The sequence below is a fragment of the Lathamus discolor genome, chromosome 7, assembly GCF_037157495.1.
Source record: "Lathamus discolor isolate bLatDis1 chromosome 7, bLatDis1.hap1, whole genome shotgun sequence".
NCBI lineage: Eukaryota > Metazoa > Chordata > Aves > Psittaciformes > Psittacidae > Lathamus > Lathamus discolor.
In genome coordinates, this window is record NC_088890.1 from 13814984 (window position 1) to 13841865 (window position 26882).

Genomic DNA, 26882 nt, shown 5'->3' on the forward strand with positions numbered 1-26882 from the left:
TTTTTTTTTTTTTTAAACATACATGTGCCTCCTTTTGGAAATTCTTGTTTCCATCCAGGCACCTGCATTTCAAGTCTCTATCATGCAGATGCATTTTTCTCTTTAGACGTGTGCCATGCTGACAGGCCTAAGGCTAGAACATGCTTTTTATCTATGAAGGCTTTCTCTTGCACTTTCACTTTGAGAAGGTAATACTTTGAGGTGAAGGCGAGGGGCTGTGCCCTGCTCCTGAGAGCCAAGACCTGGGCTGTTGCTCTGGGTTGAAAGTCAGATTGTTTCGCACTTGTGACTTGGGATCAGGAATACTAAAAGGTTTGCATGTCTGAATGAAAGGAAGAGAGATGTGGATTTGGAAAAGACCTGCTTGAAGAGAGACTTTTGAGCTTAACTTCTGGCCTTACTTTCATTTATCAAAATGCACAAAATCTGAAGAGGAAGGTTGAGTTTTGGGGGTTGTGTCCTCATGGTCTGTGTTCTGGCTTTTTTTTAATGCTGGGCTAGTACATGCACAGAGATCTTGAACGTCCCATGAATTCAGATGAGACGAGCCTAAAAATCCTAAGTTATGCATGCATCGAGGTTGCATCAAAAGTTCTTTTTGAGAAATACAGCCATTTTATAGAAGCCTTGTAGTGCAGGCACTGTGCTTTTCCATCTTCTGGACTGCCCCAGGATCATCTTCATTAACTCCCACTGTCTTCTGCATTAACATTGGCTTCTGTGCTTCATTTAGATTTTCTTTAAAGCATTACATAAACAACTATCGTGTAAATACAGGCATTTGTAATGGTGCTTTTAAATTAAAAAGACTCTTGGATTCATGCAAGTAGACACATGCTTGCACAAAATAACTTTTGGCTTCCCCCTAACACTTTTCAGAATAATTTAAAGGAAGAAAAGATTTGCAAACAGTTGTAAAAGAGCCATAAAAAACTGTCAAATACCAGACCTTCAGCTAATTGTAAACTGTTTTGCTCTTGGAAGTCATACAACATTGATCTCATAGCTGCTTCATTAAGAAGGTGCTTCTCTGTAGCACAGGAGCTGCTTGCCTAGGTAGCCATGAGCAAAAATAGCAAGAGATCTTGGGCTTCTGCTATGAATGCCCAGTATAAACTAGAATAGCTCCAGGCAACTGAAGTATTCTGTACCAAAAAGGAAGGCAAGCATTGCAGGGAGCTGAACAGGAAAAAGCTGCAGAGCTGAAAACTTCTTTTTTTTTCCTCCTCCCAACTGCTTTACCCTGGAAAAGCCACATCATCCCCAGCCCTTTGTGGGCAGGCATGGCAGAGGTGGGTTGTGTTGTGGAGGACCCACTGGCACAGGAGGATGCAGGTGTGGGTGATGAGTGCAGTAATGCCTGCAGGTTTGCTCTCTGACTGTCCTTATGGAATATGTTCTGATCTTTAATTTTCAAAGGGAGACATGAAGAAGAATCTTTCCTGGACAGAGAATTGGCCTTCTGGTTAGTTGCATTATTTTTTTTTTCAGGGTACCAAGGACGACAAGCACTCGTGGGTCAGCTTTTTCTGGTTGGCATTGGTGGAAAAAAATAAAGTCAATAGTCCATTAGAGTAGATTGTTGGAAAAACTTTTCTCTGAACTCAGCTCTAATTCTGCAGCTGGGGGATAGTTTACTTGAAGAATGTGCATAGCTCTTTGCATTGTGTCCTTCCAGTGCTGTGAATTGGGGTGTCTGCTTCACAGAAATATTAATAGCAACCTACTGGGTCTCATCTCTGGTGTGTTCACTCTCAGTCTCTCTCCTTCAACCAGTTTCTAAAGCCTTATCATTAAATCTCTTTAAGAAGGGAAATTCTTGCCTTTGTGTATTGGTTGGGCTGATGAATGGTCGTCTGTTATCTGCTCAGTCCATGACTGAGTCGGGCTGTCAGAGAGACAGAGCTGAAGTCAAAGGGACTTTATTTCAGGCTTCTCTACCTCCTCTGGGTTAGCCATGGAGTGGATTCTCTTCCCATCTGTTCCTGAACCAGAAACGTCCTTTTTTACAAGAGGGAGGCCTGGGGATTTTATCTGACCCAGCCATTTCCTTTGTGATTTCCCAGTTTCCTATCCCTGCAGCAGTCCCGTGCTGATCCCTCACTTCCAGCCATGAAGATGTGTCTCCCTTTGCAATGATTCTTCTAGCTGCTGAGCAAGGGGGGGAAACCAAAGTGTCACTGCTTACCCCTGGTGAATTTGAACATCGCCCGTACATGCTCAGTTCCTGGAAGTCCAGGTCTGTACTGACAGTTGAATGTCTTGGTTTGCAAGTGCTGATGTGCTACTTGGGAGCTGCAGGGAAGGTTAAAATCTTGTGTATGCTTCTAAAACAATGTCAGCTTTTCTCTGAAAAACTCATGTGTGAGTTACCTGACAGCAGGTCTCTGTGCTTACGAGGTCTGACTTGGGTGCGTGCACATGACTGTTCAGACCAGTTTCAGTGGTTCTGAACATGTTCAGAACCCATGTTCTATATTGGGTAATGCAGCTTAAGCATCAGGCAGTATGGTGTTTTCCCCCAGCCCAGAAGTAACTGCAAGTAGGGACTGAGTTGCTAAACTTTATTTAACATCTACTAGGGGCTGAATTCCTGGCTGAAAGGCATTATAGGGTGTCAAGAGTCTTCTTGAGAGTGGAATTTGGGTGTCAGAACTGGCTGTAGGGGCAGCCTTCAGGAAAACCAGTTAGCCTCAATTTTGTTGCTGAGTAGGCATGAGCCAGGCTGCAGGCTTCTGGATTTTGGAGCATGCCAGCACCCTTGTGGCCTGTTTAGCTGGAAAGGAAGGGCACGGAGAGACCCGAAAGAGGATTGGGTGAACAGGAGGTTGCCTACAGCTCTGCCATTGCAGTGCACTGTAAATGGTCAGGGAATAGGGCAGCACTTAATAATTTTAAGAAGAAATTCCTGGAAACACAAATGAAGCAATAGAAAGTGGGGGGAAAAAATCCAAAGTGTACCCAAAAATCATCTGTGTGCCCAGATTGAAACCATGTACCATCACTCATGCAATAGTTTGGTGGTTTGGTGCGCTGCTGTCCTTGCTAGCTTAGGTGTAACTTGCTTTCCTGATCTCATTCACATTCCTCATCAGAAACATGTCAGAGAATAGGTAAACCATCCAGTAGATTTTGGCCTATCTAGCTGTAATAATGCTCAACTTTGCATTTTGTGTGGTATGCTTAAATTGTTTTGAAAGCATTAGGAAAGAAGGGACTATACACAACTTGGTCAAGAAAGCCTTTGTGATTCCCATATGACTCTGTAGGTGGTAAGACCAGTTGCTGGCCCCTGCTAGGTGTCTCGCAATCCTGCCCTTCTCTGACTCATCTGGTGCTAATAGTGAGTTTTCTTGCATCTTCCTGCCTCATTTATCTGTGTTTTTTTGTGTGTGTGTCTACTTCCAACTCATTTCCGATTGCGAGAACCACTGTGTGTGGCTGTTGAGCCACCACTCTGACTTCTGCATCCCCTTGTGGCTTTGTTCTGCCTCACAGAGAAAACAAAGTTTATCCGTGCTTTCCCAGCTCTCCTCAGTTTTGCCCCATTTTAACCACCTTCCTGTATCCTGGAATCATCCATACCTCTTCATTGCATCAGTGGAGCTGAGCTCTCTCCCAGCAACACTTTGCTACTTGGTTCCCAATGATAGCCCTCTCGGGTATGAGTGACTCTGTGTCAGTGAGAAAGTACATCTTATTTTTGGACTGTCATCTACAATGTGATTTTTATTGCACCCAGCAGCACTGTCTGCTGTTGTAACGGGGCACCACGGTCTGTTATGCATCGTCCCCTGCCAGATAGTAGGAGAATGAATACGCGATCCTTATCCTAGACCTGGGCCAGCAGAGGTACAGGGAGATGTGCAACTTGGCAGAAAGACCATGCAGGAGAGGAAAACCAAGCATGGACCTCTTGATGAAATCCTCAGCTGGTGGCTGAACTCCAGGGCTGTTTTTGTCTCTGCAGTGTCAGCCTTAGTTAGTTGGTCTCCAGATGCTGCCACTATATGAATATTCAGAGCCAATAAAATATGCACAATACCGTAAACCTTGCCAGGGTGAGGATTTGAGGGCTTGATGAACTTTGTAACAGCATTACTCAGTTGTAGGGGCACGACTGATGCAGCAATTGATTTCTCAGTTCAGGCTTCACCTTCTTTTGAGCAGAGTTCATCCCTGTTTGCTTTTCATAATAGCGTTATTACACCGCACTGGCAGCAGGACAAGGTAGAAGCGACCATGCAGCTTTTCATTCCAGTTTTCATTCCTTGTGTACTCCTGTACTGTGAACACCAGTCTGTCAGGCTTGAATTTTGCATATCTGATCTGTTACCAGCTGACTGTCGTGGTATTAACACTAATGTAAAATATTGCTTTAACTCAGAATTTTCCAACAGCTACAGAACAAAGGCCCAAAGAGTTTCAATATTAATGAAAAAAGCAAGAGGAAAAAAAAGCACAAAGCTATGCTGCAGTAGCAAGAATACAAAAAAATGCATCTTTAAACTTTTTTTTTTTCTCCTGATCTACTTTCTGCATGACTCACGAGCCAGGCTCTAAAATGGCCTCCAAACATGCATGCATAATTTTGCACATCCAAGTGTCTGCATATGCAGTGCACTTAAATATCCCCAAGGCATTGGCTTTGCTAGTGGGCTGGGGTGGGGAAGGGAAGGGGCTAAGGGCTTCATCACCAGAAGGGCCCTCACTTGTGCTGGTATCACTTCCCTGATGGCTTTGCCCCAGCCTTCAGTGTGTGCCAGTCAATGACCAGCATCCATCCAACTTGCTCTTCTCCACAGGTGTATGCTGGGCTAGTTAGCTTAGAGAATGTCTGCCTGTTTTGCTTTTTTTTTTTGGCCGCCTTTTTGGTTCCTCTTATGTGAAAGGCATAGCCTGTGGAAGAAGATGTGGGCTTTCTGGGTACCAGCTATATTCCAGGAACTAGCTGGACAAGGGAGGCTGAAGGAGAACCAGACTTTGCAAGAAGATCTGCATGAAGCTATAGAAATGAGGCAGAGACCACCTTTGGGCTGATGGCATTGCTTTTTAGTCATAGGGCAGTGGGACCTGCTGCCCCTGCTCATAGAATCAACAAGTAAATAGGTTAAAAATTAAATCTGCTTACCTGTTTTTGTTTTGTTTTTCTTTCAGTAATTTCTGACAGGACCCCTTTTAAAAGCAGGCATCTCATGTGTGCATCTCAGACCGTTTGTAAAATAGAGTTCTTAAATGAAAAGCCAGCATTTGGATGTGCTGGCAGGTGTCAGAGCAGGGTTTTCACTCTCAGGAGGGGATGCACAAACTGTTTTCAGCTGAAGCAGCGGAGGTCAGTTAACAGCCAGAGTCATGGGTGGCTCTTGCAACTGCTCATGATAGTAAATCCTAATTTTAGGAGTTTGATGTGCAGACGACATCCCTTTTTCTGAAAGTGGCCTGTGTGTGCAGTGATACTCGGTGCGTGTTTCGGATGCTTATTGTCGGTCAGGGTAGGGTGAACATACCTGACATAGCAGAAAGGTGTTGATTTGATTAAAATCTGGCTCTATTGTCTGGCAGAAGCCCTGAATCCCCGTTTTACCCTTTCTGCAAGCAGAAAGAAGTGCGATTTTCATTCAGCATAGATGTTTCCCTTTCATCCCCGAAGCTAATTTTTTTTTTCCTGCAGCAGTTTTGGTGAAATTATGTATCACTTGTGATAATTCATTTTAAAAATTCCTGAGCTGTGTGGCTTACTTTCATGAAAATTCATTTAGATAAAATTAGATATTATTGTTTAATGAGGTGGCATTTCAATTTAGACCTTGCATCATGCATATACCAAGAGTTTTTTATGGAATAGTTAGGTTCATTTGAGTAATAAAGGCTGAATCATGGGGGCTTTAATTCTTAATCGCTGTGAGGATTGTTATCTGTGGGATGTGAGCTGTCTTAGTGGTATTCAATCAAGTGTCCACTTAGCCGTGACCAGAAGTAATTGCTCCCAAGTGGGTTGCACAATGACCTGTTAATACTTGCTTTGACCCTCTGACCTTGTCTGCCCCATTGTTTAGGATTTTATAGCGAGCGAGTCTGCATTTCTGTGGGGTCAAGTAGATATCTGAGGTCAAACATTTTCTGATTACTCCATAGTGTACACTGTAAGTCTGCGGAGTTGTTGCATAGCAATAGTCACCGCTTCAGAGCAGGACGCGAAGGGTTGGGAAATTGTCTTCCTGAATGCATGTAAACAGTTTAATATTTTACTGAAAGAAGTTCATCTTGTAAATTAGGTATGAATAATACATTTGTAATTACTACTCATGTCTTTAAACACTTGTGTCTTAATTGGCTTGGGTATTTTTTTAATGTATTTGCATTTTGTCAGGGAAGTTAATTTTAACTTGCAGGGATGGAAGGCAAGTTGCGTGGACTGGGGATGGCTTTGTCCTGCGTCTCTTTAACATCTGGGCTTTAGTCAGTCCTTCTTCATGAGTTCAGGTGGGGATTGCTTCATCCCTGCCTCAGACTGCTGTGGTCAACTATTTTATGTGCCTCTCACAGCCTTCCAGAATTAATTTGACCTACTTGTTGATGACTGCGACCCGTGGACGGTTGGGTGTCCTGTATTAATTTATTGGCTACGTTTAAATGTCACTGAAAGCACGGTCGTATTGTGCAGTAATTTGCGGGTGGAGTTGCCGTGTGTAGCTGAAATGCAGTATATTCTTAGCAGCGTATCTGGCAAAATAGCACCATTGCACAAACAAAGCCTTGGTATTGTTTGTAGCGCTACTCCCTCGTTTCATGTGGTGGTTACCGAGTTCACTAGCCAAAACACTTCTGTGCACTCTTCAGCCTTGTGGGTCAGCTTCGCTCTAAAACAACATCTATGCCCCTCTCTCGGCATCACATCCTAGGGAAAATATTTTGATCCTCGTTCCCTGCGCGGGGCTGGTGTGATGACACAAAGCAGTTGGATCACTATACAGTTTGGGGACAAACACAGCTAGCGTTCCTGTGAGAGAAGCAGACTATAGTCAACTGAGTAAGCAAGAAACGAGTGCTAGAGAGAAAACTATATAGCATATGTGGGGGAGAAAAACAAAACAGTGACTCTTTCCACTGCCAGAATATTTAAAAACAAACAAACAAGAAAGCAAAGCAAAGCACGCCTTGCAGTGAAGGGAACCTGGGGATTTTTCTTACGATGCGTGAGGCCATGTGTGGATCTCCTCTTGCCGGAAGGTTCTCGGGGAGGTTGGGCTGCCCATTGCCTGAGAGCCTGTCGTGGCTAGTGCGGGACCTCGTAAGGCCATGCGTGAGTTGGCCACAGAGCTCCTTCTTGATTTGATTCCTCATGTCTTAAAACCCCATGAAAACTGTGGCTTTTTGTGCCAGATTGTCCCCGAGGCTGTCTCTGCTGTGAGCTTTGGGCATGGCTGGGCTTACGGAGGCGCCTTCCTTTGCAGGCGTTGGTATTTCATGTCCCAGCGCACTCCTCTTGTCCCCCGTGGGCTGGGGACGCTGTTGGCGCAGGCACCGGTGTGGCCGTGCAGTCTTGTTTCTCGCCCAGACTGAGACCTGAGGGATCACCAGAGGCAGACATGATGACTGCCTTTCCCTGGGCCACCTACCTCTGCCTCCCTGCTGCAGCTCGCCTCGGGAGGGAGCATCTCCTCACATCTCCTCACATCTCTTCATCCTCTCTGGAAAACGTAACTTTGGGAGATGGTGTAGAAGAGGCTTTTCACCTCGTGTTGCTCAGGGTCTGGTTGCTTCATTGGATGGTGCAATCCCTTCTTCTGGGGGCCTGCAGAGACCCCAGGTAAGGTGAACCGGGGATCAGGAGCTTTACCCTCCCTGTGCTGCGGAGCGAGAAGGGTGGTGGGGCTGTGGGGAGGGCACCAGAAATGCAGTTCTGAGGTGCGTATCGTAGGGTCTGTGGTAATAAAACAAGTGTATTGTCTTCAACAGTTAGCCAGGGCCAGAACATTACTCATACAGATCCAATCCAGAGGGCTTTGTGAGCTTGATTTTTGAGGTTTTCACAAGAAAATGGTGTGCTCTTTACTCCTGTTTCTAAAGAAAAAAATACATATGCAGCTTGAAAAACTGCATACGCAGCATCTCCAACATGATACTTGGTGCCTTGTACCAAGTGCAGGCACTCTAGGTCCCTTGTCTGCTGGTGGTGTCTGCAGCAGAGCACTAGGAACTTGCTTTTGGTGGGAAGATCTTGTGCCAAGTCCAGAATAAACAGAGCATTTCTTAACTTCTGAAAGGAATGTGAGCGGATGCCACGGAAATGAAAGATCGTGTTTAACATGGCTACTGCAACCTTGGCCTTTTTTTTTTTTTAATTGAAATCTGGGAAAACATCTTCAGATGTTGCAGAGGGGTTTTGGAAAGCCTGCGTTTTCCCACACGCCTGGGTCTGTGCAGTGCCTTTGTAGGTGGTGTGTGGTTTGTGTCAATCATCAGTCAGGTGCTAATGGTGATAGAGCCTTGTTCAGCCTCTGAACCTGATGCATTTCAGCTCATTGATCTTTGCAGACACGCTTATACAAGCTGGGGGAACTGCAGGCTTGTGGCCACAGTTTTCAGCCATCTCCAGAGTTTCCTTTTGTAGCTCAGGAGAAGGCAGAATACCAGTTCTGCAGCAGCCTCAGACATCACTGCGGTGAGCCCTTCCTTTGCCTTGGTATCAGTTTAGCTATTTCATTTTTTCCCCAGTAGAATAAGCAGCAGCACAGATTGGCCGTTGTAATTAATTTTGTGCAGGAAGCAAGAGCTGAATGTTCCAGCATCTCCTGGTTTTCACTTGGGTTGAAGAGGGCACTCCTTGTCCCTGCTGCACTTGTCCCTGCTTGCGCTGTTACAGTCCTTTCAAGGAAAATATGATACTTCTCATGGGATCGGGTATGGGTTTGGTATGAAATTTTAGGGAATGTAGCGTCCTCATTGGATGCAGATTGGGGCAGCTGTTGATCCAAATGAACAAAAGGATTAAATTAAAATACTACTGTTGTTGGGTTAGCTTGTGCCTGTGGCCTTTTGAGCTTTTCTTGCTATGACTGGTTGCATCTTTCTGCTTTTCTGAATCCACCACCAAGAGCGTATCATAAGAAATTGAAACTGCTATATCAGCCCATTCATGTCAGTGTATGATCATGGTGCCCTGCACTCTTGGGGCCATATGCCTTCTATCATCAGTTTGGGTTTTTTTCCAGAAATGTTATGTAGCTATTAGCATGGTCCTAGGGCACCTTGCAGAGCTGTTCCTGCCAAGCACTGAACAGCACTAAGAAGTTGTTAAAGCTGTAAATGCGAAGCAGAAGCACTCAGCAATTTCAGAAGCGCTCGGCACCTTCCAGGATAGAGCAATTTAAAAAAGAAAAAAAACCCAACCACACAACAAAAAACATGAGATGTAGTTATGCAAATTATGACCTTTAAATGCATTTTATATTTGGATTGAAGTTGCTAACGCATTCTCTCCAAGTTCTGTTTTTCCAGTGCAATTCTGCTTCAGGTGCTTCTCTTTGTATTGGTGGAGCGGAGTGGTGGTGGCCCTGTGGAGGGAATGTGGGACATGGTGACTGGGAAGAGCAGCCACCATGCTCTGGGATGGGTAGCACATTGGTTAACAAGGGGCCTAAATAGGTGGATTTTAATTTCACTGGAGGGCCTGAGCACATTAACTAGATGGCAGATTCCTCATTAGCTAGATGGATTAAAATTTGTATCATGGCTGATGCCTATCCTGACTAATACATGTAACTAACAGCTCGTCCTACTAGAGCTATTGGACGTGGCTTGGGTGGGGGAGAGGGATTGGCTTCTGCGGAGGATATTTGCAGAAAGTCACATTTCCACCATATGTTAGCAGGAGTCTCTTTGGATGCAGGTTTTGGATGGAGTCCTCTGTGTTGCTGTAATCTGGTTTGTCCTTTTTCTACCACTAGTTCTGAATCATACCAACTCCGTGGATTCTTCTGTGTTTCCTGAAGGACAGTGGAACATTTCTGCTGGCTCAGCTGCCTTTCACCCCTTACTTCACATTGATGAAGTAGTAAGTTCTGGAGGACTGAAGGCAAATTTTTGTGGCAGTCGGGAGTGAGAAAGGCTGCAAAAAAGTCTGAAAATTCTGCCAAATTAATAAGAAAAAAAAAGAAAAAAAGCTAGAAAAGAAGGTACCAGGAACCTCATCAATCCTGATTCAGGTCTGGCTTGTGACAAATCATTATGTAGGAAGGGAAATATCCCTTTAATTTTTAATAGCTTTGCAGTGAAGTTTTATTAGGCAATAATCTGGTTCCTGAGTGGATAAAGGATAAGTGTGAGGGCCGAGTAATTTTGTCCCCTCCTGTGCAGTTGGGAAAGGAAGAGAGGGGTCATGGCGAGACAGCTGCCTTGTGAAGCTCAAAGCAGCATCCTTCTCCGTGCCACAAGCATACCGAATGCTTCCAAATGGATGTTTACAACATAAATATGTTCAGGATGTGGGTAGCGAGAGAAGTGTGGGAATAGACGCGAAGGTGCATGGGAGTGGGGCTGCGAAGGGGGAGGTGTGAAGAGAGCCAGGAGAGTGTGATGCACATTTTGCAGATAACTTCTCTTCGGGTACCTCCTTCCAAAGCCTGGGTGCGCACTTCCCTGCTCCTACCAGCCTGTCCTGGGGCTTTATGTTCACTGCAAAGAGGTTCTCTTACTGTCTCTGTTAATGTCACTGGTCTCTTTATTTCCAAAATGTTTTTATTTTCAGGGTACAACAGCTGATAATAAGCCTCGATTGGTCAAGTAGCTTAATTTGTAGTTTGGTTGTTGGTGTTCGGTGCTTCATACAGTATTTCCCAGGCACTGAGTGCAACAGACATTTCACTGGCGATTAGTAAAGCAGTGTAGGGCACTCCTCGATAATATAATCCTTATGCCAGCCTGGTTGCTAAACCCCTGAGTCCCTCAGGCCCTAGTAGACAACTACACTTGGCGTTGCTGCTTGTTTTACTGTGTCTCAGATGACTAGGCAGCATTTCTGAGATTTTAAGGCGGCATGTTACTGCAGTATCTGGGATGAAATTACCACTTACAGATGTATAGGTGACAATCTGACTCCCTTCAGCTGTTGAGTATCGGTGACTTAGGGAGGCTGATGGCGTGGGGCGCCTTCATCGCTCTGTGCTGAGGATCAGAAATGAGCGGCTGGCCTTCTCTTGTCATTTTTTTCCTCCTGTTTTGAACATCTGCTTGCCTGATTGTTTTCTGTTTTTTTTTTTTCCCTTTCTTTCTTTTTTTTCTTTTTTTCTGTGGCTGTTTTAATTTGTGGTGAATGTGTATTTAATGTAAGTAAGATGTTAGCTTCTGTCTAGTTTTTCAGCAAGCATTCCAGTAATTACTGGAGTACCTTTGAATGCTACAGCTGCTATTTCTAAGTTAAAGAATCACATTTTCCAAGCATTTATAACTGCATTCACATGGGTAAAACTTGGCATTCAGATTGCCGGCCCACATATCTTATTTTGTCTTGATCCTTTAGGTTAGCACATCAGCTTTGTATTTGATTACAATGGTAAAAATGGCTTCTTGCCGCTTTGGGTGGGCTTGTAGTACTGATGTTTTATGAAATTGTTTTAATTTAAGAAGAAAATAATATTGATATGGGCCCTGAAATGATTTCTTTGTAGTTACTGCTGTGGGCTGGTGTCTTCCCCCGCTTTCCTTACCCCTTAATACTGTGAAGCAATCACTATTATTTTAATATTATTTGTTGGTACATCCCTGGTAAGCTTCTCAGAACATGGTTTGATCCTTTCTCTGCTGATGTCAGGCAATCCCTTTGTGCCAAAGGACGTTGGCTAAGGCCAAGCTTCCCCCCATACCCTTGGCGATGTTAACTCAGCTTTCCCAGATGCTCCTGGAGAGCAGTGCACCCAGTTCCTCTTGATTTTAGGAAATCAAAAAACAGCAACTGTGATTTTAAATTCACCTTACCTTTCCATCACAGATCGTAGCGTGAGGTCTGCAGGGTTTTGACGACCTGTGGATTGGCTGCACCAGTGCTTTGCTTTGCATTGAGTGCGGGGTGGTTCTGAGGATGTCCCAGTGGTGACCATGCAGCTCCAGCCCTGTGGCTGCTCTGCAGCAGTAAGTGACACTCTCTCCCCTCCCTCTTCTTATTTTCTTTTCAAGTGTGATTGTTGCATTTCTGGCACATAGAGGTATTTATATTTTTACTTTTTTAATTTTTATAGCTATTTGCAAGTTGAAAGGTAGCAAAAAAAAGGGTGTGGGGAAGATTGAAATTTGACCTCCAAATATACTTAGTAGATGTGATGATAATTACAGAGCTTAGCTTTGGTGGAAATGGGTACAATGTGTGGTTTGGTTTTCTGGGTATGTATGCTAAATGTAGGGCAGATGAGTTGAACAATAAAAGCTGAATGGATGGATCTGGTAGAGCGAAGTACTTCAGAAAATTACATTATTTAGTAACACAAATTTTGTGAAAAAGCCTCAGTCTTCCGATAAAAGCTTGAAAATAGAGCCAGACTTAATTAACTACCAATATTAATTTATGTCATTGTTATCAGCAGTAGTTTTACTCACATTGTAATATTTGAGCTGCTTAACTCTTCTTTGCAGTAAATGTCCCTTTAATGGGACATGTAAAATGATGTTTCACATGTAATTATACTTTAATTACATATATTCAGGAGGAAAACATATCCAAAGGATAGACACTGGACTTTGTCTTGAACTTAGGTTTTGTTTGCATGTTATAGGAGCTAGTATCTATAGGCTCTGCAGTACTTGGTGCTCCATGCCTCTCGCACTCTGCACAGCGCTTGCCCTAGGATGCAAATATGGGTGCATGAGCATGGAGGAGCAGCACCCATTTCTCACACAGGGCCATGTGTGGTTGGTGCAGGGAATGACTGTCTTGTGAGCCATCTGCAGGGCTGCTTGGGGTAAGCATGGGCAGAAAATGACCTAAACCACCCTTCCTGCTCCTCTGCACAGCGCCGATGGGTGCGTGATGGGTGTCCCCTGTGCCACACCGTCCTCTCGACTTGCAGAGATAGCAGCCAGCCAGGACTGTGGATTTTGACTCAGCGGTGTTTTACGAATCATGAGGAATTCATAACTTTGGAATTCAGCAGATTTGCACAACTCTGTCCGTCTGTCTCTCCATCAGCACGCGCCGGCTTTCTGCCTTCCTCACTGCGTGCATCTCTGGCTAAGGATCCTGTGATTAACAGCCCAACTTGTACTCATGAGCATCCTAGCAGCAGTGCTGCAAAGTCCGCTGCTGCGCAGGGAGCGTGCCGGCAAGGGAACGGCAGTGCTGGGCGAGCTCAGGCCAGGCTGGGGCGGCTGCTCTGTGGTTTGTTGTGTCTGGTTTGGTTCCTTCTTTTCAAGTTGCAGTTGCATTTGGTCATTTGAAGCTTATTTTCCTAGTCTGACCAAGCCAGCAGGATCCCCGTGCGCTGCAGGGGAACATAAAACATCAGCCTTTAAGCTGGAGTGCTCAGTAGATAAGGATTTTAAGACTCTTGCATCATGCACTGTGTCTTATGGGCTTACTTAGTATACTCTATTTGATTTAATTTAGATATTGAATAAGGAGAAACACTTTAATAGCCAGAAAAAGTACTGTACGGTGTGGAGCCTCTTGTTTTCTCATTGCCTTAAAGACAAGATGGCTGGGAGGGCTGACTTAGGCTGCAATTACATTTATTTAATTGTAGGAAGTAACAGGGTGTTTTCAAACTGCTTAAAAATGATGTTACGCCTTATCTGTGCTGTGAAGTGTTTCAAAAAGCCAACAGGAATTCACCAGGCTTTTGTCTGATTATGTATTTTCTGTGACTGAAAGTAAATAATAACTTTTCAACCTTTGCAAAGATTAAGAAATGTGCAGAATTAGTGGATTATTTCAGTTGGATGGCTTGGGGAGGGCATGAAAAGTCAGTGGGTGGCTCTGGCAGTGGTCCCCCCCTTCCCTTCCCCATGTATAACTACAAATAAAAGTTGTAACTGAGTCTCTACAAATGTTAGCTTGCATGCTGCTAGGTACACATTTATCTTGCTCAAAGATTTGGTTTGCTGCTTGTTTGTATTGGCAGGATTGAGGATGGCTGGGGAGCAGGAGGTGCTGTTGGATGGCGTTCCCAGGAGATAAGGAGAACCTCAGGGGTGCGGTTTACAGTGTCGCCTGCCTGGGGGGTCAGCCTCGGTGGCTGTGCTGTTGTCACTGCTTCACAGGAGGCTATGACAAGTGGCTGCTATCTGTGAGCAATATAGATTAACAGGGATAAGGAATAACAGACCTGCCATGGGAGATTTTACTGTAGCAGTGAATGGGGAACTGGCAGGAGAAGTGAAATATTTGCAAGTCGTAAAGGCAGTGGCTTCAGGAGTTCTGAGGTGGGATTGGGATTGTTTGCAGAGATCCCTTGGCTGGCCAAGATGTGCACACTGGATTGCATTGCTGTAAAGGGCTTGTGTACCTTTTACTAAACACCACAAAAGGTGGGTAAGTTTGTATCTATTAATTATTATTTTTATATGTGTATTTATTATTTTATATAGTATATATTACACAATATGTTTTTGCATTTATTTATTATTTATAGATAACCTTTCATTTGAGACTATTAATTATTGCGTGAGTCTACACCACCCTGCAGTAATCACAGTTGGGTATTTCTCTCGGTGAGAGCTTGGAGGATCTTCAGAGTGGGTGAAAATCGTCCCAGACGCAGATTTAAGAAAAAAAGTGGGGAGAAAAGGAAGAAAAAAGAAAAGCAGGCCTCCCAAAAGCTGTGGTGAAATCCAGTATTAGCAAATGCTTCTAGGAAGTTTGACTGAGAGCCATATGGCAATGTGGGGAGTATGATCCATTGCTCCAAAAGTTGGTCTCTGAATCAGCCTATTGACTTCAACAGCACTTAATCATGTGTTTTAACTCTTCTTTGAAAAGGCTTGCATTCCTGAATCATGTCCTCCGATTTTAACCACTAGACAGTACTTTGATTTGTGGTAGCAGACAAGTTCAGTCATATTTCTGTGACTAAGTTTGCAAGTTTTGACTGTATCACTACTGAAGTATGCTGATGAATATTCCCCTTCTTATCAAAATCCAAACATTTGCCTCTGTCCTTGAATTTTAGGGTGAAACTGAGTGTCTTCCTGGGATGGGGTTGGTGAGATGCTGCAGGATACTCTGTGATCTTTGTATGTTCATCTGCAGAGCATTGTGGATGCTGTGATGGTGATAAACGGGTGAAAACAGTGATCTCAAATTACTGCCCTGAATTCAGCTTTCAAAAGCCCTGGGTGTTCGTGGTTTGGTTAGTATATGGGTGATTGAACCCATATACTAACACAAGAACACAAGAACTAGTCACGTGAGTCCAAATTTGGATTGTAGTTGGATGCTGAAAGACATCCTGGAGCCTCACACATGGCTGTGATCCGTCAGAGATGATTTGGACTCTGGTGAAAGGAAATGGCGGTCAGCTCTTTGGGGTGTACTAGTTAATGTCTGTTGCATCCACAAGTTCCCCTTGCCCTGGTGTTATTGCACAGGTAGAGTTGCTGGGTACCAGGGCATGGGTGTTGGCGGGTCCAGTGGGCTCTGTTCACAACTACCACAGTATCAGAAATGCAGGGGATGTGTGTTTTTCTGCACCAGTCTGTCCCTTATTAACAGGAAACTGGGCAAACCCCTGTGCTGCTACCTGGTTCGGCATACAGCCGGGCAAAAATCCTGTCCCAGCCCGTTCCCAGGGAACGGGGTGCATGAGCTTTGCTTTCATCCCTAAGAATCATTATATTTCAGTAGAATTGTTTGCCTCACCTTTCCATGTTTTTACAGCTAAAGCAGTTTTTACTTCCCAACTTTCAACATCTGGAATTCAGTTTCAGTTTATTTAAAAAAAAAAAAAAAAAAATCAAAATCCACAGTCTGGATGAAACACCAATGCCTTTGTGTTTGCCCACAATTTCTAGCTTTAATTTTGTATCCTTGGCAAATGCCAGAAGCCTGAAGTAGTTGTATGTTCAGTAGCTGCCGTTTTCTGCTGCATCTTAGTCTTAACCATTTCTTCTTTAATTATTTTTCCTGTTAGACACTTTTCTAATTGGGGATAATACCAAAATGATTAATCAAATTAAGCATGAGAGCAAAGTGGCTGATGCACAAAGCTGTGTGGAGCTGCTGTCTTCTGCAGCGAGGTTGTCTCCCTGTAGCTGAAGTTGCTTAATGGGCCTCTTAGGCTCTTATTTTTTTATTTTAATAAGGTAGTGTGTAGATCCCATTGACTTCAGTTGTTGATTGGGATTCCTGACAGCGGGAAATTAAGCCCCTTCTTTGTGACTGAGCTGAAGGCCAGATTTTCAAGGATTTTCAAATGCTGAGCACCCATAATTGGGGTTAGATTTATTTATTTGTTTTATTTTCTTGGAAAAAGTTCAATTCTCATTGGACATCTAAATAAGGCTGAGAGATTATGATACTTGTAGCAACTGGTATTCCTGGGGTATGCTGAAGTTCTTTTAGAAGAACCTGGCACCTAATGAGCTAGTTACTTTGTTGTCCAAGTAAGCGTTCTGTTGTTCTGCATTTCTGCTTTGTTTGCATATGCCATTTCTGCAAATTCTGTTTTTTGAGGAGAAAATTCCTTTCTTCTGCCCCGTTTTCCTGTGTTTTCTATAGTGATTGTGGGAGAAGGAGGGGCAGAATGAGTTGCGATTAAATTAGACAACTGTAGGAAAAAAGGGGGACATACAAAATCAAGTGTTCTGCTTGCGTAATCTGTTTAACACCAGTGAGGCTTGGAGCCTTGTGGGACATGGGAATAAAAGGAACATCTGTGTAGGCCACATGGCATGCTCCGGAGGAGCCCTCCATCCCAAGCAGCTCCGCTCTATTTGCAAATAAAAGCTCCAACCAACATCAAAAAGTTGAGGTGGATCCCAGCTGAAAGGGGAGAACAAATGTTACTGGTTGGTGTAATGAAGTTCCTCTTGCAAACAGCCTTTGTGGTTTTTTTAGGGATGCTTTGGGCATGTGTTTCTAACAGCAGTTTCTTTAAAGAGAAAAAAAAAGGAAGAAAAGTGTTACTTTTTTGTTTATTTAAAATTATATCATATATATGTATTGAAAGATTTTAGGAGATTGAGCATTTCAATCTGCAATCAATTACAGGTAGATGAGGTAGAAATAAGAATAGGGATGGTAGCACTGATTTTTGGGAGGTGGGCTGCTTTGCTTGTTTGGTTTTGGGGAGGGAGGGTGGTGTGGGGTTTGTTTGTTTTTTCACCTGGATGTAAGCATCCTGAGATCCCAAGGTTTTCCAGGCTGATCTTACTACTCTTATTTTGCTAGTGGTTGGTAAACAGCTCCATCGTTAGGCAGGGCCCTGGGGAGCTGCTGCTGCTCCAGCCTTGTTCCCCCAGGGACACTCACTGGAGGGGAGGATAAACAAGGCAGCAGTGCATTTTATTTCCACTTTCAACCTGTTTGAGTGCAGTAATTCTTGCAAGGACACATCTGGTTTGGGGCTTTGCATTTTCTAGGCAGGCTTTATTGTTTTTAACAGAGTCGTGTATCAGCAAGCTGGGTAGTCTGTATCAAGAAGGCATGTATTTTTTAATATGTAAATAGGAAAGGATGCTGTTCCATCTTTATTCCAATGTACCCAGGGTGGCAATAACGCTTTTTAAATCCCTGTGAAACAGATTGTATATGGCAAAATTAATGTCTCAACTCTCCAAGTATTTTCTCTAAAATATTTGAATTTTTGCATTTATTATGCCACTTGTTTAAAATAGCGAACGGCATCAGCCGTGCATTCAAAGCTTAATTGGTGGAACACAGATTTATTCTAATTTAAAACAGTCACTTAAAAACAGTTTTGTATATATGTATACATGGGCACAACTTTTCCTACAGTTGTCTGTTTTGGAGCGGTCTCTTAGGCACTGATGTACAAGTTGAACCTGTTTTCTTTTGTGCAACATGACTTTGAGAAATTGTCAGTTAAAACAGCATTCTGTAGTTGCACTGCAGTCAGTAAACAGCCTAATGTGAGTGGTGCGTAAGATGATTGAAGTGCTGCCTTTGATTGGGCTTTGAAATGTACTGTGCCAAACATGGTCCCCAGGTGTATGTGAATCAACGTGTGTATGTTGGTGAAAGCTGCTTTAATGGAAATCTAGCCAAGTAACAACATGATGTGTCCATCAGCAATTGCCACTGCAGGATGGTGGTGGAAGAGCAGCAGCAGAACTGCAGCCAGGCAGGGCTTGGGTATCTGGAGAAGCTTTGGGTCAGTTTCCACTTTTTTCAGTCACATTTTTGATTTATTTCCTCAGTCCCTGTCCATCTTGTCCTGCTCCTTGCCCTCATTTTGTAAGGATTTTTTCTCTTCAACCCATTTTCTCCTTGAAACTGGGCTGTGTTATGCCACATGTGGTAGCAGTGGGGTGTTTTGCAGCTCACTGATGGCCTGGGGGGGGCTTTGCTGCACTGATGAGGGTCAGTAACAGGCAGCCTGTTTCACATCCAATCCATGACTTTCTCTGGTAGAGCATGGGAATTTCAGATGCTTCCTAGTTTTACAGCTGCTTGCATTTTTCTCCCAGTGCACCTCTTCTTATTCCCCTGAACACATGGTTGAGTATCTGCTGCTTGTCATGTTTGTCCTGACAGATGCAGAAAGCTCTGTGATACCCAGCCAGCCCTTCACATGGGGTGGCATTTCCAGCTTGTGCTACCTGAGCAGGGCTGGGTGTGGTGCAGTGGTCCATAGTGGTGCATCAAATCATCTTAGCTGTGTGCCTCTGCCTTTGAGATTTAAATAGTGAAATATTAAAACTTGTCTTTTAAATCTGTTAAATATTATGAAGATTAATTTTTGTTGGGGGCAGATTAATAGGTTTCCTATTCTGATTAATACAGTGATAATAAAAACGTTGTGATTGCTGGAATTAATGAGCCCAGATTCCTGTTTCAAGGTTTGATTGACTTTGTACTTCAGTTATGCTAAAGCTGCTGCATCTCGTTGCCCCTTATTTAGCTGTAGCCTTTGGAGAACGTGTATGGGGGAAAGGCAGCACAGGCTTGTGCTGGAGGTCTGTAGTGGAGGTCTTATCAAAGAATCTTTTGGGGGAGAAGTTTTGTCAAAGAGCAGTCAAAAGTTTTGTCAAAGAGCAGTCAAGAGTTTTGCTTATGTTGCAGCTTTATTAGTTCCTCTGTCTTTAATCCAGCAGGCTATTTTTGTGAAAGTTGTAGAAGAGGAGTGCCCAACTCAGATGTGTGGGCACATCATTAGAAGCTTCAATTTGTCAATGCCAGATCGAACTAAATTGTGTGGGTAGATCATTAAAGGCTTCAGTTTATCAGAACCAATCTACTATCTGTTCCTCCTCCACCCTTTCCCTCAGCAGTACATGTGGTTCCCCCCCCCCAGGTTCTCCTGCACTGAGGTCCATGGAAGTGCCTGGGCTGGCTCCGTGGCCCCGGGCCACACTGGAGTCCCTCCTGGCATGCAGCCACAGTGCTGGGCTCAGCCTGGAGCTGGCAGTGTGCCAGCAAGCCAGCCTGCTGTTGGAGAAGCTGATCAAATGGCTATGGAGGCCTCCAGTGGTACAAGCCCCAGAGTTAATGCAGTGAGAACTGATGTCTTTGGGAGCTCTCTGCTCCCATTAATCCCAAGGGATTCCAAAGATGCACGTGGGGCTGGGCACAGCAAGTACATGGTGATCACATAAGCCTTGTTTCCTTGGGAAACCTGGCTGAAGAAATGTTTTGTGGGGTATTTTGGTGAGGTCAGTTTTTGATGGAGTAAGAAACACCTGTTTTGCCAGGTGCTCTGTCAGAGTTCAGGCCAGGCTAGGATGCCTTTACCTACTTCCAACAATGTTTCTTGTTCCTTGTGTAGAAGCTCTCCCAGCTTTCAACTCTGCTTTTTGGCACAAAGATGCAAAGATATTGCTTACGCTTAAGTAGGGATATGAGGGAGAAGAGTGATCTGGAGGCAAGGATAGCGCTTCTGAACAACGTAGCCCTCATCTGCTGCAGACCAAATATGTTATTTAATCAAGTCATTTTGCCTCAGAAGTCACAAAAGAACATGAAATCTTTTGAACAAGCATTAGCCAAAATGAGCCTCGATTCCTCATCTTCTAAGTGGGGCTAACGATAATTTCCTGCTCTACAGACATGTCATAGATAAATTTACTAAGCAGGGGAATTCTGTGGTGCAGCAGGTCAGCTGGAGAAATCTTGACCAACATGTGTAGGTGCAGCTTTCTGCTCGGCTACGTACCCATCTGCATATCTGTCATCAAGCGCAGCAATAAAGCAAGCCTCAGATGTGTGTTTCTGACACTTGCTTCTCTCTAGTGCTCTGTTCCTCATGAATAAAATACAACTGATGCAAGATGCAGGTCACTTTTGGTTTGCAGGTATTTCAGAGTCACTGAGAAATAAATCATGTTTAGCATAAATGCTCTTTAAAACTCTCTTTTGGATCTATTTTTATTGTGTAGCACAGTTTTATAATAGGGTCACATAATTCCTATCTTTAGATTTCTGAACTCTTATGATCTTCTTTGAGCTGTTACATTGCATTCAGCAAAGAATGGGAGAAACCCCAAGGCCAGAGAAGTACCTGTTTTTTGTCTCATGAAATTTCATGCAGTTGTTGCGAAGACAGAAGCTTCCAGATGTTCCTCAGGAAAGCTGCATTGGGCTGCCAAAATAATTAACTCTGTGAGGTTAATTTGGAGATGGCAGTTCTTGCCACTGCCAAAGTGCTGGTAGATGTGAAAAAGCTGGGAACAGCCACTGTTCTTAGCTGTCATGGGGATGCTATGGAGGGAGAGGGTTGGGGAAGGAAGAGGTCAGAAGGACCACATGTGATACTTGCTTTTATATTTTTTCCTGCCCCTGTCCCTTAGGATATTTTCATATGTTGTAAAGTTTGTTTTCCCCTTCGGGGTTTATTGCTGCAGGTCCCTGTTGTGTGGTGATTCAAGGAGCTGAGGGAGAGTGGGTGCATCTGTTAGGATAGCAAATTCCCTTCCCCAGCCTGGGCAAGCAGCAGAGTTGCTGTTTAAATCCCATGTGGTTTCATGGGTGCAATGCAGAACAGTTCCAGGAACACCTCTGTTCATACTTCTGAATATGTGTTTTTGCTCAGTCTGGATACTTTGTCAGTGAAGAAGTTATACATCTTATTTTAAAATATCCTTATTAGTAAGATGGATGCTTCATTTGTACAGTGAGCTGCTTCCTCTGAGCTAAGCTTAAACTTAATCTGTGTTACTAATAGCTGAGGAAAAAAAACATACTAATTGGTATTTCTTAACTGATGTTTGCAAATTTTGCCTTTTCACCCTGAACATCAAATAGTTTTTATATGTGTTTTTCCTTATCTCGGAGGAAAGATTATTGCCAACAAGAGATTCTACATTCTGTTAAGGTTTTATCAGGATGCAGGGAGTGAAGGCAGAGAGTAAATATTTCAGAAATTCAGAGACTTATATTTTGATAATGCAAAGTAGGTTAAAGTATCTGGATTTTGTGCACAGTGAAGTGTTTTTGAGCAGAATATGGGCTTGGATGCTGACACATTTTGGTATTTAGAAGGAACATAAGCTTGCCTGTCGGAGGAGCACGTTGCAAATGTGAAATAAGTGTGTCTTTAAAAACCTTTCTTAATATTGTAAGATTCAGTTTTATTTAAAGCCAAATAAAGTCTGCTGTGTGAAAATGTTTGATACCTAGTAATGCTCCTGTAATGCTCTCCCCACCTCAAGCATTTATAACCACCTTTTATTTTCAAAGGGAAATGGTAGGCTTTGATATGATTCTGAGTGAAGTTTTAAAACATGTTTTTGTCTTTCAGTCTCCTGAGAACATTTTTTCTGAGTGACTCCAGCTTCCAGACACATTTGCCATGATAAGGGTTTCGATCCTTTCCCATCTTTGCCCTGAGTCATGAGTGGATATGTGTGATGCCTGCAAGTAAAACTGGTGAGTCGTCAAACCTGAGTTTGCAGTAACTCTCACTTACTCTTTCTTACAATCTCTCTATCACCCTTTTCTCCCCTTTATATATGGTGGGGCGTGGGGTTTCTTTTTTGTATTGTCTATGATTTAAAGAATAGCAGTGACTTGCTTTTAACACACACACACACACACACACACACACACACACACACACAAAGGACCTTCACTGTAACAAAATAGCAGTAATACCAAATATTACCAATATAGAAAAAATATTCCCTTCGTTCCTTTTTTCTCTCCATTCCCTCAAATCCTATGAGCTATGAGGTCTTTGGTGGTGAAACTGGAGTTCAGCGGTGCAGGCAGAGCTATTGCCTGAAACTGAAGCCTTGCAGATAGACAGGGTTTAAACATGCTTATGTGGGCAATCCATGTCATGATTAAATATAAATATGGAGAGGTCTCCTCTCCATCATGTGTCACTTGATGGACTCTCAAAGGAGCCATTGCCAACAAATAATTACCTCCACCGTTTGCTGCACTTGCATCCCAGTGACAAAATGGTGTCACTGGTACACAGGAGAGCTGTCTCGTCACATGTCCTTCCCCTGTTTAGTGTGGCGTTGATGCTGCAATGCCCAGCCTGGAGGAGTGTGGGGGCAATGGCTTTAATAGTGGGTTTTGGCCTGGGTGCACTTGGTCAAGCTTGAGAGGGTGATGTGGGCAACCCCTTCTGTGTTAATGGGCAATTGCCATTTCCCTGTGGTGTTAGGCACCGGAGAAGCCTGTTTGTCCCTTTTGTGCCAAGCGAGTGGTGGTTTTACCTTTCCTGCCTGTCCCTGTCTCCCAGCAGCTTGGCATGGGGAGCCTTGCTGTGCCCTATCCTCTTACCCAGGGTGAGAAGAGGGGCAATATTTCTTCATTAATCAGAAGACTGAGGTTGGGGAAAACAAGAGTCATCTGAGTTTACAGGAAAATTGGAAGGTGTATGTAAGAAATTTTTCAAAACTCAGAAATCTGCATAATTAAATTATGTAGGGAATGGGAACACAAATAGTTTAAAAAAAATCAGTTTTCTGTTATATATTTAAAATCCCTCTGTGTGGTAGAAAGTGCATTTCAATTCAAAGATTATAAAACCTGAGAAATTCACACATCAGTGAATTGTTATTTCTTTTTTTTAAGTTTCCATTTTTTCTTTCTTTTTCTTTTCTTTTTTTTTTTTTCCAGAGGTAGCATAATTACCATGTCATTTAGCAAAGATTATAATAGCTGTTCAGTTTTTGCCGACTGGTGTAGTAAACAGTTGAATAAACCCATATGGCAGCTCAAAGTGTGCATGCAGGAGAGGGATTCTTACCATTTCCTTCATGTCTGAATTACCACCCTCACTGATAGGACTGAGAGCCCCAAACGGGGACCAACTCCAGACTTCTCCAGTGGTGCAAACATTTCTCACTGCTCTGTCATGCATGAATCAATTGATATTAATCACTGTGGCTAGCTAATTAATTATTTCTTTGTGCCTATGAAGTATGCATGGAAAACTAGGGTTATATGCAAGGTACATCGCAAGCTACATGCCTCTTTTTAAAGCAGTCTGTGCATTTCTTTAATACTTCTTTAATAATTGTAAGTAATGCCTAGAGTCCAAATCTTACCATCAGGTCACTATTTAAGATTGAGGCCCTTCTAAGGCTGGCATGGGTTAAGTTTGACTTCATTGGGTGTTGTGATAGCCCTATGGCACTGCCTGTAAAGAGACTTTGTGTCTGGTCCCAGCGGTGGCAAATGGAAGGAAATGGTAAATTGAAATTCCAGGTTGAGTTATGGAGGTGTGGAGCTGTGGCCAACTGGCATCTGGAGTAAAGACAAAGTGTTTGAGTAGTGTGCCCTCTGGATAGCTTCAACATTAAAAAATAAAAGCAATGAAAAGAAGGGTCGTTAACTCTCTCCAAATGCTGGTTTGAACAAAGAAAAAGACTCATGCTATTCCTCTTAAAATTCACTTGCTTCCAGTTATCTTAAAATTTTCATGTCATGTAATAGCTTTAAAATACCTTTTGAATGCATTAGATTCTCTAGGTGCTTAGAAAATACTGCAAAATAATAATAGGAAATGACCAGGCATTGAGCATTCCCACTGGAAAGGAGCAGTTGGCCAAAACTGGTGCTTGTGTTCATCTTAACCCTGATGTACGACCAGCCTTCCACCATAATTCTATCAAGAGATGGTAAGTTGCCTAGCAATGTGCTGACTGCAGAGGGTACGTGTTGAGCTAATTCAGTTTTTGTTCTCGTTTTCCTGGAGAGTTCAGCTTAAAGGAGTGATCCTTTCTCCAGCTGCAGCAAGAGCCACTTCTCAACGGTCTCTCTTGTTCCCCACTCGAGTGTCCCTGGTGATGTCAGGAATTCATTCACCGCCGTATGCCGTTTAGAAGTTTCCAGCTTATTGAGTAACCAAATGTGGTTTCTGCTGATTGTGTTGACTGAATACATAGGACCTTTCGAAGAGGCAAGGGTTCTATTTAAAGCAGAGCGTTTAGTTGTATGCCATTTTATGGCAGGCAAAGGTCATCTAGGGTAAGCAGCCAGAACAGTGAACTGCCTTATTCCAGCGCCTAGGAAAATGAGACAGAAAGGTACGGTAAAGGTTTTAACAAATTGCTCATAGTTCTAAATTTTTAAAATCAAGGAACTGGTGCTGTGTACGTTTTTAAATTGGAGATAACCATGCTTGTACAATGAATTAAGAACAGAACAAATCAGAATAATGGGGTGGCACAAAAACCCTGGTTGTGCAGTGAGTTGTCGGCTCACGGTCTTAGAAACCTGCCATGTCCCTGCATGGCTGGAGGCTTTTTCACCAGGCTTCCTAGTGACCTTTTCTTGCAAGAATGCTCAGTCCTGCTGCAGTCCTCTCCTCTGGTGGACGGGCTCCTGGTTACACAGAGTGCTTTGTTTGCTTCTTGTGATAGCCAAGGGGGCAAAAGCCAGATTTATCCACAGCTGCAGAGCAGGAGTGGGTTCCTTCAGATCAGTGGGTTGTGCTAACCCAGATGTGTGTTGGTGGAATGGGGGGAATGGGGCAGAGCTCCAGGGACTGAGCTTGGCATCCCTGGCAGAACTGCACAGCTAGAGAGGTGGCAGCAGCCCAGAGATGGCACTTCTGTCCTCACAGCATCTCCCTTCCTCCTTAAAGCATCAGTGGCTACAGAAAGACTTTGTTTTCCTGAAACTTTTCTGCCCATGTAACTTTTCTCTGTGGTGGAGGGGAGGAGAGAAGAAGTAATTTTAACAATTTAATATACTGCGTAATGTGTTTTATAAGCTGGTGTGAATGCTCCTAAGTATTTTGGTCTTTTTTCATAACACAATGAACCTAATATTGGTAAAAATACAGATCTTAGCTGCCACCATAAAGAGAGGCTAGATTTAATAAACAGTTATGAATGTTGGCAGCTGCCTATCAGATTGTATAACATCGGCTATAGCACATGAAGACAGTGTCAACTTACATTTTATCTCAGAAGTATTTTCAAAGCATTTATTTTGCTTTCTCTTGAGTCCTTAACCTAATTCAAGTTATATAATTGGCGGAATATTTTTCCACACCGCTAATTGGCTGGGTGCCAGCGTGGAAACCATTGTCTGACTTGATGATGATCAGGAATTAACATGACATTTGCGTGGTGGTAATGGAATACATTAGTAATGTAATTCATGACTGTAAGAAAGAGACCATCATCTCCCACCTCTGATCAGCAGGAGGGGCTGGGAGGATGATGAAATGCTCCCAGCAGGCACCTCACAGCAGTGGCTGGCCAATCTCGATGTCAAATTTAGTTTTAAATTCTTCAGACAAAGCTGTAATGCTTACCAATTAATTACTACAAATGTCAATTAAAAATCTACCAAATAATGCAGTAAGATTAAATTTCAATTAAAAAAATTACATTTAACAAGGAAGATACAACATTATTTTAATGAATTCTGCTGAAGGTGACAGTTTATCTAGATATATTTATACCGTGTAGGTGGATCTAAATTCATTGGATGATGTTAACCATGTTATTCCGTGTACATATTAGTTTTGAAAATTATATCCATTCTGCCTGTGTCCTGGAGGAGATGGGGCATCAAGGGGCATTTCTCATCACCAGGAGGAAGGGGAATTTCATACCTTCTCAGTGCAAAAATCTTCTCACACTGAAAATGAGGGCTTTATTGTAGACTTCTATCCTGGCTGAATTAGTGGTATTTTTCGTTGCTGTACATTTATGAAACGGAATACAGAATTTTTGTTGCAGTAGAAGAACAAGCCCTGACTTTGCTATGACTGTAATGATTGCTTAGCACAATTTTTCAAGTACTCTGTTTTATCATATGAATTATATCCATCCTTCTGATTAAATCACTTAACAGGAAGAGATTTTGCTGTGTGATGGTGGTGAACTATAAGTCCTGAGCAGAGTTTTTATCTGCAAGGCTTCACCCTGGCTTTGCAATTTCTCAGTGCATGATTAAAAATCCCTTACTTGATACTTCAGGTGCTTTAAGATATGTTTTGAGCTAGGGGTGGCACAGCAGAGATGTCACGTAGTGTGAAGATGTTCTGAGTTTGCGTGGATTACAAGCGTGTGTACAACAAACTCTTGAAGAACACTGGTGCCTCATCAGATGCAGAGTGTTAGCAGTGCAAAGTAGGTTTTGTAGCTGGAGTTTGGTATTGCAGTAACAGTTTTTATTGAACAGGAGAGTTCTTAGGGTGCTGGAGATGGAGATGCTGGTGCTTTGGGAAGGTGTGAGAGCATGGTGCAGGGGCAGAGCTGATGTATGCAGGTGGCTGTCCTCCTGGTATTGAAGCATCTGT

The 26882-nt window shown here is 43.2% G+C and overlaps 1 protein-coding gene across 8 annotated transcripts in view; it reads left to right on the forward strand.

The window, feature by feature from the left end:
* Positions 1–26882, forward strand: part of FOXP1 (forkhead box P1) — a 386150-nt gene that overhangs the window by 23954 nt on the left and 335314 nt on the right. For 6 of the 8 annotated variants that reach the window (XM_065686928.1, XM_065686923.1, XM_065686924.1 and 3 more), the window contains exon 2: positions 21906–22033. The gene's annotated coding sequence lies outside the window, so the exon portion shown is untranslated. Of the gene's footprint in view, positions 1–12053; positions 12130–14500; positions 14518–21905; positions 22034–26882 lie in introns of those variants that run through there. The other 2 variants (XM_065686907.1, XM_065686911.1) reach the window with 2 other exon arrangements.